This window comes from Nematolebias whitei, chromosome 18 (assembly GCF_014905685.2).
Source record: "Nematolebias whitei isolate Nwh7 chromosome 18, NemWhi1, whole genome shotgun sequence".
In the NCBI taxonomy this organism is placed as follows: domain Eukaryota; kingdom Metazoa; phylum Chordata; class Actinopteri; order Cyprinodontiformes; family Rivulidae; genus Nematolebias; species Nematolebias whitei.
Window position 1 is genome coordinate 38,774,540 of NC_056515.1, and position 12,038 is coordinate 38,786,577.

Consider the following 12,038-nt stretch of genomic DNA (forward strand, 5'->3'; position numbering starts at 1 on the left):
CACAATTTCTGCTTAACTGATTGATTGTCTGGGGGTAACATGACTAACTCATCAGGATTTCTGTAAAGTTTTCGTTAAAAATCAGCACAATATTCCCTGTTTGTGTTGCAGATATTTCATTTCTATTTATTACACATGCAAGATAAACATGACGGCACTACCAGGGTTAGTTTATTGACTGTTTACAATGCATGTGTGCCTTAAAACAAACGGCTTCGCGTATCTGCAGCCAATTAACTGCGAGCAGCGGAGTATGAGCAGGCAGCCTGTCGTAATGACATCACTGCAAATCAGATGCTCGTTATCAGTTTTTAAACGCTGGTCCGGCTGCTGTGTGTGGCTCTTTGTGCCTTTTCATCTCAGCAGGAGGCCGTCGGCTGTTGTCACCCTGTTTCCCATCGGTGACGCGCAGCCGGCGCCTGTTAAAACCGCGCTGAACCCCACGCCGACGTGCTAATTTCCACCGACGGGCCGGGCTTCTGTCGTGTTACGCTGAGTCTTTCGAGGCTCCTTCAAGCCACAAAATTGACCTTAAATAACAACTTAACAACAAGTTAACAGTTAACTCAAGATGTGACAGTTTTTTTTTACTTTTCAGATTATTCTTTAGGTTTTTGATACTAAAGTAAAATCTTTCCTGTACAGTAAATGTTCTGAGATATATAGATGCAGTTAGAGAGGACATGGAGGTAGCTTGAGGACGCAGAGGACAGAGTGAAATTTCAACCTAAAGACTGAAAAAAAAAAAAAATCTGACAACTTTTATGGAGAAAAACATTTCCTATTCAGTTTACGACAACAAGTTTAACAACAAGGTTCAAGCCAAGATTCCTGACACCAGAAAAGATCTTGTTAATGCCTTTGTGATTGTTTTCATCATCTGTTAGCAAAATATCTCATGAACCACTGGACTGATTTCAATGAAACTCAGAAAGTAATCACTGGATGATTAACTTTAGGAATCAATGATGGCTGCCGCAGCTAATTAACCTTAGAAAACACAAAAATGTCAATAACTCATCAGTTTTACAGATGTTGGGATAAGATTTGTAGTAGTAGTAGCTGAGAGCCATCCTTAACACCGACTCTGAGAGCTAACAGATCAAGCAGGACCTTTAAATCTTTAATCAAAGCAATATGCATCGAAGGAGAACTTGTTTAATAATTTAGTTTTAGACTAAAATCATGTTGAGAAATGACAAAGTTGCTGGTGTTTTGGTCAAACATAAAAAAAAACGTTACGTACGTGGTGATGATGACTCTCAGCTTACTATCATATATTTTTAATTTCCCTGAAGGAATCGTCCCAAGGGATCAATAAAATTCTATCTAATCTAATCCAATCTAATTTTAGCTCAATATCTGTACAATCAATACAGTTACACCAGTTTGGTGTTAACTACTGGTGGCCATCTTGAACTGAATTGACTGGAAAAGGGGATCAGTTGTACATGTTCAACAATTACTTAAAGTTTTATTTACAAAACCTTTTCAAATATTCTGAAGAGAACAACAAAGTTTAAATTAAAATGGGGAGACAAACAAAAAGAAAGACAGCTGTGTCTCATTTCATTTGAAACGTTAAATACAAATTTGCTCCGGAGGCTCCGTGTTTCAGGAGCAAATTGGTTTTCCTGTTTCGTCCTGTGAAGATAATGAAATGTTTGGATTGAAAAGCTGCATAAATAAAACTGAAATTACTCGTCGCCATGGCTACCGCCTGCTAATCCCCGCTGAAGGCTCAGGAAGGATCAGGGAAGCCTGGATATGTGCTCTGACTGACAGAACGCATGTGAATCTGTTGCACATGTGGCGTGTCTGTTCACATGCGGAAGCTTTCGTATCGACGAAGAGGCGCCGACGAGATTTTCATCCTGGGCAGAAGGAAAGGGAGGCTTCTTGATCAAGACATGATCTGAGTTTAATCTCTTTTATACCCGGAGGCTCAGTGATCAACTAAAATCCCAGGTAATGGAGAAGATTTTAGTTTGAGATCATTAAATTTGTCTGCATCTGTGTGTTTTCTGTCTTAAACGTAAAATCACAGCTTTTTGTGAATAAAGTTGAACCACACAGTTGATGTGTTTTCCATCATTTTTATGCCTTACTGTTTTTTTTTTGTGTGTTTTTAATTCAAAATGTTGTCCTTATGTTTATTATGTTGTTCGGTTTTAGTCTTTTGTGCTTCGTTGTGCTTATTTAATGTTTTTTGAGCAGCACTTTGGCCAACAGAAGTTTAATGGGCTAAAATTTGAACTTATTCAAAATTTTTGTGGAAAAAATGCTTTAATATTGACATGCAAATCATTTGAATCTGGTTCCAGAGGATATTTTAAACCGGCCGAACATCTTTTTTATATACCCAATATTTAATTACCAATTCAATTCAGTTTATTTAATTAAATTAGTATCCGTGTGTTTCCTGCTGCTTCATCTTTAAATCTGACAACATAAACATTTATTTTAAATGGACACTTTCAATAAATAAGTGTCTATAGCTAAACAATTTTCTGTTAAAAAGCTGCAGCGTTCTGAGCTAACTGCAGCTGTGAGAGGCCCCCGCCAGGCTAACACAACATACAGAGTTTTGATAATCCACTAAAAATGTGAAAACAATTTCACTTGAGATAAAAGCCTCAATTTAAATAAAGGACTTATTTATTACAGAACTCATCTGTTTCTCAAGGTTAGAATTTGAATCCATTTTGCAAGAAATTTTACAAACGTTTTACAAACCTCTGGAGGTTTGAAGCCATCCAGATTCATTGAGACAGTCAAACAGTGGTTTTAGTCAAAAAGAATGATTACTCTTCAACTGAAGGTAAATCTCAGTGTCGTCTGAGGAATGAACATAGATTTAAAATTTTTCTAAAAGTGGTGTCTAAAGGGAGTGTGTAAATGGGAAATAAAATGGGTCCGGGAATGGATCCTTGCGGAACTTCACAAGTGAGTGTGGAGGAGGGAGAATCAAAGGAGGAAACTGATTCTCGGAGGTGAAAGACCGCCACATACTCGGGTGTACTTCACTCCACAGAGGTCCGTGTGTACCCGAGGCGGACTCAGCGCAGTCTCAAAGCGGATGTCTGCAAGCCATGTCCGCGCAAAGATCAATTTTTACGACCACGTACTCGGTGTCACACAACAAACTGCCCGGCGACGGACTGTTTTGTATGCGACACCAATTTAGAAAATTCCCCTTCTTCACCGCTGGTCTGGTTTAATGGCCTTTACTTTAGTTTTTTTCCAAGATGCAAGCGATCTCCTTCCTCCTCGTCTGTTGACGCCATGACTGAAATTGTGAGAAATTAAGGAATTTGTCACGAGAGAATTAAAATCAGGCCTGGCGTGGCTGCGGGAGGGCCTGGAGATTTCCCGGTGGTCCGGTCTGATGTGTAGGCTGCAGGGCCAGCGCTCCCTGTTTTTTTTCTACTTTTTATTATCATATAAACAGAGCACCGCTGCTCCTGGGCGACCTGCAACCTGCGACCTGTCAATCAATTCGTAGGCGTGTCAGGAAATGACCACTCGGCGACCTTAATTTGTCCTAAAGGTAAACGCCTCTTGCCTGTGGAACTGGGCTGCAGCACGTCAGGGTGTACGCTCGAGTTGAAGTCTCAACCGTCTGCGGACAGTGTGTGCTGTGTCCGCATGACTTACGGAGTACACACAGTCCGCTCCAGTATGTGGAAGCATTTACAGAGAAACTCCCGTCTGACAGGTCAGTCCTGAACCAGTCTAGCGCGGAGCCATTGACACCACGTTGGTCCAGCTGGGAGATCAGAATATTGTGGTCAGTTGAGTCAAAGTCTCCTGAATCGCTAGTTAACAAAAGATTATTAAAAACCTTTCAAAGTGCCGTTTCAGTGCTGTGAAGGGCTTTAAAACCAGACTGAAACATTTCAAGCATGGTGTGTGCATTCAAAGGGACTGCAGCTGGATAAATATGATCCTTTCTAAAGTTTCTGATTTACTCCAGGCAGCCTGCTAGCTGCATTAATTCTTTGTGTCGGTACTGATGAAACTCTCACTGCGCTGACAGAAACATTTTTTAAGAGCTTGGAACTAAGTGCATAAAACACAAATCCGTCTGTTTTATTAGGCTGCTTGTTTTAGATTTAAAGTCAGCGCCTTGATTTCTGTGCATCATCAAACATCAGCAGAGTGTCTGTGGTTTTGTTGTTGTTTTGTCAGGGAATCCATCTTCAACTAAGATTATTCCCATCAATGCATCGCCTTATATAAATGTCTAGTACGCGCAGTATATGTATAATTAATAAAAAACATTGTAATTTGTTTGTAGATGCTGGGAATTGCAGTCAGTCCACAGATTAAACAAAAAAAAAAAAATGCAGGTGAAGCTAAGAACTGGAGTGAATCACCTGTTCAGTATCAGCAGGTGATGAAGTGATGCTCAGTTGTCAGATGGAGGGTCGATCTCATCCAGTCGTTCGGTGATGGGGGTGCTGAACAGAGTCGACTTCCTGAAAGGAGCTTTCGAAGTCTGAACGGGTGTTACACCCTAAAAATGCACAGAACGTCCTAAATTATGAATAATACGTCTTTGTTTCTTCTGTTGTTTGTTAAATTATTGGATTTGACTACGCAGTCCGACGCTGAATAAAATACAAGGATCTGTGTTACACAAGAAAACGGAGCCTATAATCATCTTTTTCCTGACCTCAGTACACGAGTGCAACTCCTCTAAAAGCCACTTCTGTTGCATTTTCTTCCTACGCGTTTCATGGTTCTGTCACTAAACAGTATTTTCAATAAGAAACGACGAAGGTGTTCATCATGAGACAGAAAGTCTCTGTTACTCTACAATCTATTGTAAAAGTCGTTTGGCTCACAAGCAAATCAATTAACAAGATAAGCAACATCATTTCTTGAAGCTTTGTTACGTCAAACAAGAATTTAATGAAAACTGTAAAAGTAAATAAATAAAGGGGGAAGCTGAGCGTAAAATTAGAACGATTTGACACACCTGTATCCGCTGGTGATTTTCACTCCAGAATGTTATGGCCTGGTCACTTTTATAATCATGAGCCTGGAAAAAATAAAAAGTGTTAACTGAAATGTTTTAATTCATTGACCGGCGCTGAAAGGCAAAAGGTGTTTATGCCCGTCTGCGTCTGTTTGCAAAAACCTTCGTTAACCACTGGATGGATTTCAACAAAACTTTCAGGAAATAATCATCGGACGTACGTGTAGAACTGATTAAATTTTGGAGTCAATTCAAGATGGCTGCCACAGACAAATGACCTAATCTAAACACAAAGAACGACGTTAGCTCAGTCAGTTTCGCAGATCATGACCTAACGTTTGGTGTGGTAGTAGCTGAGCATCACTCCCAACACATACATTGGTCCTGTAGATGTTTGAAGGACTCTATAAAATAGGTGGTATAGTATTTAACACTTTTAATCGACGCATACCTTTGTAGGTTGAGGTCTGCAGGGAACGAACCCTTGGACACAGAAATCCTTCTGGGTTGTGGAGCAGAACTCTGGTTTGGGCGGTGGTGGGTTCATTTCAGCACGAACTTTCTCACTGTGAAACCATAAAGTTAGATTGTCAGAACTGTTTTGATGGTCTGTATGTCTTATCTTCTTCTTCTTTCAGCTGTTCCCTCTTCAGGGGTCGTCTCAGCAAGACCTCCTCCTCCATCTCACTCTGTCCTCACTCCAGCTACAGTACCTCCATGTCCTCACTCTAACTGCATCCAGATGTCTCCTCTTTGTCTTTTTCCTGGCAGCTGCATTTCTAACATCCTTCTACCAATATACCCACTGTCCCTCCTCTGGACATGTCCAAACCATCTCAGTCTGGTCTCTCTAACTTTATCTCCCAGTTGTTCAACCTGTGCTGTATCTCTGATGATCTCATTCCTAATCTTCTCCATCCTTGTCTCTCCTAAGGAGAACCTCAACATCTTCATTTCTGCCACTTCCAGTTCTGTCTCCTGTCTTTTTGTCCATGTCTCTGTCTCGAGACCATACAACAGAGCTGGTCTCACCACTGTCTTGTAAACTTTTCCTTTGACCTTTGCTGACACCCTTTTGTCACAAATCACTCCTGAAAGTTTTCTCCATCCACTCCATCCTGCTTGGACTCTCTTCTTCACCTTTTTACCAAACTCCTCATGTTCCTGAACAGTGGACCCCAAGTCCTTGAAGTCCTGCACCTTTGTGACCTCTGCTCCTTGTAGCCTCACTGTTCCACCTCCTCCCTCTCATCCACACACATGGACTCTGTCTTACTACGGCTGACTGTCATTCCTCTTCTTTCAAGTACATACCTCCACATCTCCAAGTTCTCTTCCACCTGTTCTCTGTTCTCACCACAGATCACGTCATCTGCAAACATAAACATCACAGTCCACGGGGATTCCTGCCTGACCTCATCTGTTGGTCGGACCATCACCAGAGCAAACAAGAAGGGGCTCAGAGCTGATCCTTGATGCACTCCCACCTCCACCTTGAAGCTACAGTATCTGTCACTCCTACAGCACATCTCACTACTGTCCTGCTGTCCTCATACATGTCCTGTTGTCCTCATGCATGTCCTGTTGTCCTCATACATGTCCTTCTGTCCTCATACATGTCCTGCTGTCCTCATACATGTCCTGTACCAGTCTAACATATTTCTCTGCCACTCCAGATTTCCTCATACAACAACAAACCTCCTCCCTAAATCCACAAAGACACAAGGACCCTCTCTGTACTTAGTTTAAACTGATTGATTTACCAAAGTAATAAATCAGACAGACGTTTTAAAAAAACCTTTCCAGGCTTGTTCTCGGTTTGTTTTACTGATTTAGACAAACTTATCAGAGGTGGTATGTTTGGTTTAAAATACAAGAATATAACCTTTTTATCTGTAAACCTGGGAGAGTCAATTTAGACATCAAGTCCTGATTAAAATAGTTCCTATGTTTAATGTCTTTTTCTGTGTCTTGTTTAAAACAAAAACTTTTAATGTTGCTACAAACCTCACAAAGAAAAATTTAGGCATAAATTACAATTAAAATCATGGACAGTACAGTTATAAAAGAGTAAAAAGCCCCAGTATTTATTGTATTCTTTATTATTAATCCTTCATTATTTTTCCAAGTTGTTTTGTTTTTGTTTGACGGCATTACGGACCAGACTCATACGGTCATCCAAACACAAAGTCCACACCTCTTAATGATTCGTTGGTTTTCTTTTATGGTGGAGGTAAAGTACGAAAAATAAAACAGGCTCCTTTAACTGGTCCTCAAAAGAAACTTTAGGATGAACCATTTTTTAATTCAGTAAATTAACAACTGTTGTAATTTGTGATGAAAATGTGAAAAGGAGAAAAAACAGGTTAGACAGTTTCAAGTCCGTTTCCATCCTGGTTCCAAGAGGAAACCACTGAACAGCGAAGCGCCACAGAGGATGTTTCGAGGACCCTCGTGGAAACTGAAGTAGACGGCAACAAACCGTGAACAAGTGCAAGAGGATGCAGCGTGAGCGACGCCTCCAACACGGTCGCAACAAAATGCAGAAACCCGTGAGGACATTTAATTTAAATTTATTAAATTTGGGGGAAAGTCAGTGAGAGGTCTGTTGTGGTGTTAACATTACATATGTATAAAAAAACTACAACACCCTTCAACCGAACATGTGACGCTGAAAACAAAGAGGTTTTCTTTTCTTTATTTGAAAAACTGCAACAAACTGAAAAAAGAATAATCAAGTCCTTTGTTGGTGAACATCTGTGTCTTCCATTAGCCGAAGAGATGAGGCTCATTATGTGTGAAGAAAAAAGCCGGAGAGCTAAACCTGGAGCAGCCGTCAGACAAAACGACTCACTGTATCCTTATTAATCAAACACGGTGGCATTCCTCCAAACAAAAACAAAGGTTTTTGCAACTGCTGGAGGATAGTTGGAGACTTCAAATTGTGAGAAAAAAGGTGAATTTCCAGTTGTAGTCTCACTGAGTCTTTGTGACCAGTGAGCCATGCGGACACGTTTTGAGCGGCTATGCTTTTTATACACCCGTCTTGTTTTATCCTGATCCTGTCACCATTAAACTTTGGTCATGTGCTGAAACCGTTGTCCCTCATCGCGGAGCGAAAAAGTGGTAATAAGAAAATGCACGCTGTCTGATTGTCGTCTGTGCGTGCATGTTGTGAGCTTGAGAATGTGAAAAATACTGTAACTTCCTGTTTGGTGTGTGGATAAATCTAGGCATAAGAAAGGTTCCTATCAAAAACTGGTTTGCTACATCACAATTCAAGATGGCCACCACCATATGTATATGTAAACCGGCCACTCTGATTACTTGAGGAAACTATGCTTTCTAGTTTTTACATTCCAAGTATAGTTTCCTCGAATGATTGGGTTGGCTGAAGTTTACCATATGTTTTGGCCTATAAGTCACAGTTTTTTGCATAATTTTCATTCCCTGTGAATTATACATCGAAGCGACTTATTTATGGATTTTTTTCCCATATTTATAAACCAGTTTTGGCTGAGATGATCGTTTTCATTCATTCTGACTGAAAATATTGAACACTCCAATTTTCAGCAGCTAGATGGCACTCAAGTAGTATGGCATACTGTTGTGTCATGTAATTGGTAAAAGTGGCTATTAATGACACAATCAGCTTGCCATATCCTGCCACCTTTGTCCAGCTCGCCTGGAGCAACTGTCAAATCAGCTTCATTTCGCTGCACTGCCCCGGTGAAATGAAGCTGATTTGACCATTAAAGTGCATTTATTAAGTAAAAGTTCAACTGAGACACACCTTTACTATAATGTCAATCAAAAAAACAATTGTTTTAGGTGCTTTTCTCGTTAAATTTCAAAATGCACAGCGACTCGTCCCTCTGCGCACTCCCGCTTCTGCAAGTCGGCTTTGGAAATTCAGCTGATTTGACCGTCTAACTTTTCCACTTATTAAGGAAAAGTTAGACTGAGACACACCTTTACTATAAATTTGAGCAAATAATTGTTTTTAAATGTTAATCTTGTTAAATTCTTGTTAAGTCCTCCCGTGCACGCTCCCGTGGCCGCCATTTGGCAGCCAATTGATTTTTGGCACAACACCGGCTCACGTTTCCGGGTTGTCAGCGATGACGCGTAACAAATGTGATGTTTTTTTCCACTTTATTAGACATATATAGACTGATGTGACGTGTACGGCAGAAAATACAGTAAGCTATGTTGGCCAAGGCCACCATTGTCCACCACCTGGCTCCACCAATGCACATGGTGGTGGATGAAATGACTCCCTCCCCTCGCTTGGATCCATCCCTCTGTGCCACCTTGAACAAGAAACCTACCTGTGTTCTTCTCCACAGTGTAACTCCTACCTACTTGAATATCATGCACCAAAAACATTTAGGTCTACTTGCATTCCCTGTCCAATTCCTGTCCAAAAAACTTTCATAACCAAAAATAAAAATCATTATTCATTTCTCCAGCGCAGAGGGACATCGGCGTACCGCTTGTTATTAACCGAAAGGAAAATGCAAACGTGTTAAACAAACATTTGTTCTATCTCTGTACTTTTGTAGTTTGTGCTGATGTTCTCTCCACCTACTGGCACCTCATATCTCAGCTTTCTGTTAGAACAGTATGGAAGCAAGCCTATAATATTGGCTGTACGATGAGACACGTTGAACTGAAGCAAGTGAAAGAAACAAGGACGTATTTGTGTGAACTGCTGCAGTCAGGAAACAGTAAATGTTTAGGTTGTCTGGCCCTAAGGTTAAAGTTCTGCTTTTATGCCCACACAGTGCTGTGAAGAAGTCTGTCAAGGCCAAACATGTGTGTGGGTGAACATCTTACTTTGCTCAGTACTTGTAAGGTACAGAGTATCCAGTGTACACAATACTGGAGTGTTGTTTAATCGCAATAAACCATAAGAAAGAAAAGACTTTAGCTCTTCCACTGGGATAAATTTACAACTGTATGGCATTGTGTTGAACAGCCAGTGAGCCTAGAAGAACCCTCTGAGCTTCCTGACATGAATCATGTGGTTCTAATGTGTGCATATAAAATAAAGGACGTCTGGTGTTCAGCTTAAAACTGAATGATTGGACTCACCTCACTACTGGAAACCATTTATTATCAAAGTAAACAATTCGTTATGAGTGCTTGACTTGTAGGGATATACTTTATAAAGCTTACTAAGAAGATTGGCCTTCGTATATATAAAAAAAAAAAAAACTAATTAAATCTGATTTAAAGGCATAACAACCCAAACAAGTGGATGTTACATGTTCCAGTGCAGACACGCTCCGGCTTTAATCTTTGTTGTCATAAACAAAACACTTCCAAAAATAATTTTCTTTCTCTTCGGCATCAAAGCCGTTGTTCATCGTTGGCTTACCTTATCATCTGGGTTAGATGTTTTTCCAGAAGCTCTCTTCTGGCGCCTGTGCCAAAACGTAAAAAGAGATGAACTGTGTGAGCATGTCAAATCACCACAAACAAGAATTTCAACCTGAACAGTCGGAGCAACAGAACCTCTGTCTGTGTGAAGGCTGTAATCAGGTATTCGATAAGCACCTTCACCCAAATAAGGTCTGAAAACGGCTTATAATGAATCAAATTTAACTGTTTTTTAATTTATTTATTGGTTGTAAACAAACATACCCTTCTGCCTGACTACTGGATTATTCGGGGGGACATAAGTTGCTTTAGATGTGGTGATGGTCTCCATTTTAGCTTCTTGGTCCATCGTGATGATCCCTTTGTGTCCACATGTCTGCTTGAATGGCTCTGAGTCACCTTCGTCAACAGCTGCAACCGATCTCTGAATTATGAAATTTAAAACGTGTTAGAACCTAAAAACATGAAGAAAAAAAAAACTTCTGTAGATGTTGAATTTCACCTGCATTGGTTCAGAAAATCCTTTTTGTGTTTAATGCCAAAAAACTGAAACTAGTTTTCCTTAAAGAATTCATACCACCCGCCATCTTGAAGAACATTTGTCAAAATCTGGGATATAATTTCAGAGTTAAACGGGTAAAATTATTCAAATAATCTAAAGTTAACATTTTGACAACAATTTTGATTTAGAGGAAAAATGGTTTCATTAAAAGCTTTTTATTAGAAATAAAATAAATAATAATAATAATGAATAAAAGATCTGCATTTTACCATACCAATTTATTTATATAGCACTTAAAACAGCAACAAGGCCAACCAAAGTGCTGTACAAAAGAAACAAACATGCACAGCAGACAGGAAAACATAAAATAGAAATACAGATACAAATAGCAGCAGAAGCTAACTAAAATGGCCAACAGAGTAGAGAACAGACCGGACCAAAACAAATCACACCGTGTTAAAGGCAAGCGAATAGAAGTGGGTCTTCAAGCGAGACTTAAAGACTGAGAGTGTGGGAGCCTGCCGGACACTCAGTGGCAACTCATTCCACAGTCGTGGACCTGCAACAGAGAAAGCCCTGTCACCCCTGAGCTTACGACAGGTTGCTGGGACTGAGAGAAGCATCTGGTCTGCTGACCTCAGAGAGCGCGGTGGGACATATGGCTGCAGAAGATCAGTGAGATAGGATGGGGCGGAACTGTTCAGTGATTTAAAAACATACATGAGAATTTTGAATTGGATCCGAAGGTGAATGGGTAGCCAGTGCAGGGAGGCCAAAACTGGCGTGATGTGCTCTCTATAGCCTGTACCAGTTAAAAATCGGGCTGCAGCATTTTGGACCAGTTGTAGACGAGCAATGGAGGACTGACTGATTCCAAACAGAAGTGAATTGCAGTAATCAAGCCTAGATGTTATGAAGGCGTGGATCACTGTCTCAAGGTTCTTTTTGGAGAGTATAGGCTTCAGCTTAGACAGCCGTCTCAGCTGAAAAAAACAGGATTTGACCATCATGTTTACGTGACTGTTGAGTTTTAAGGACGGGTCCATTATCACCCCCAGATTAGTGACCTTTTGTTTCTCTAGCGGGGCTAGAGAGAAAAGGTCAATGTCATGGTTCGTGAGTGAGCCACTGGGATGGAACAGCATGACTTCAGACTTCTTCTCATTG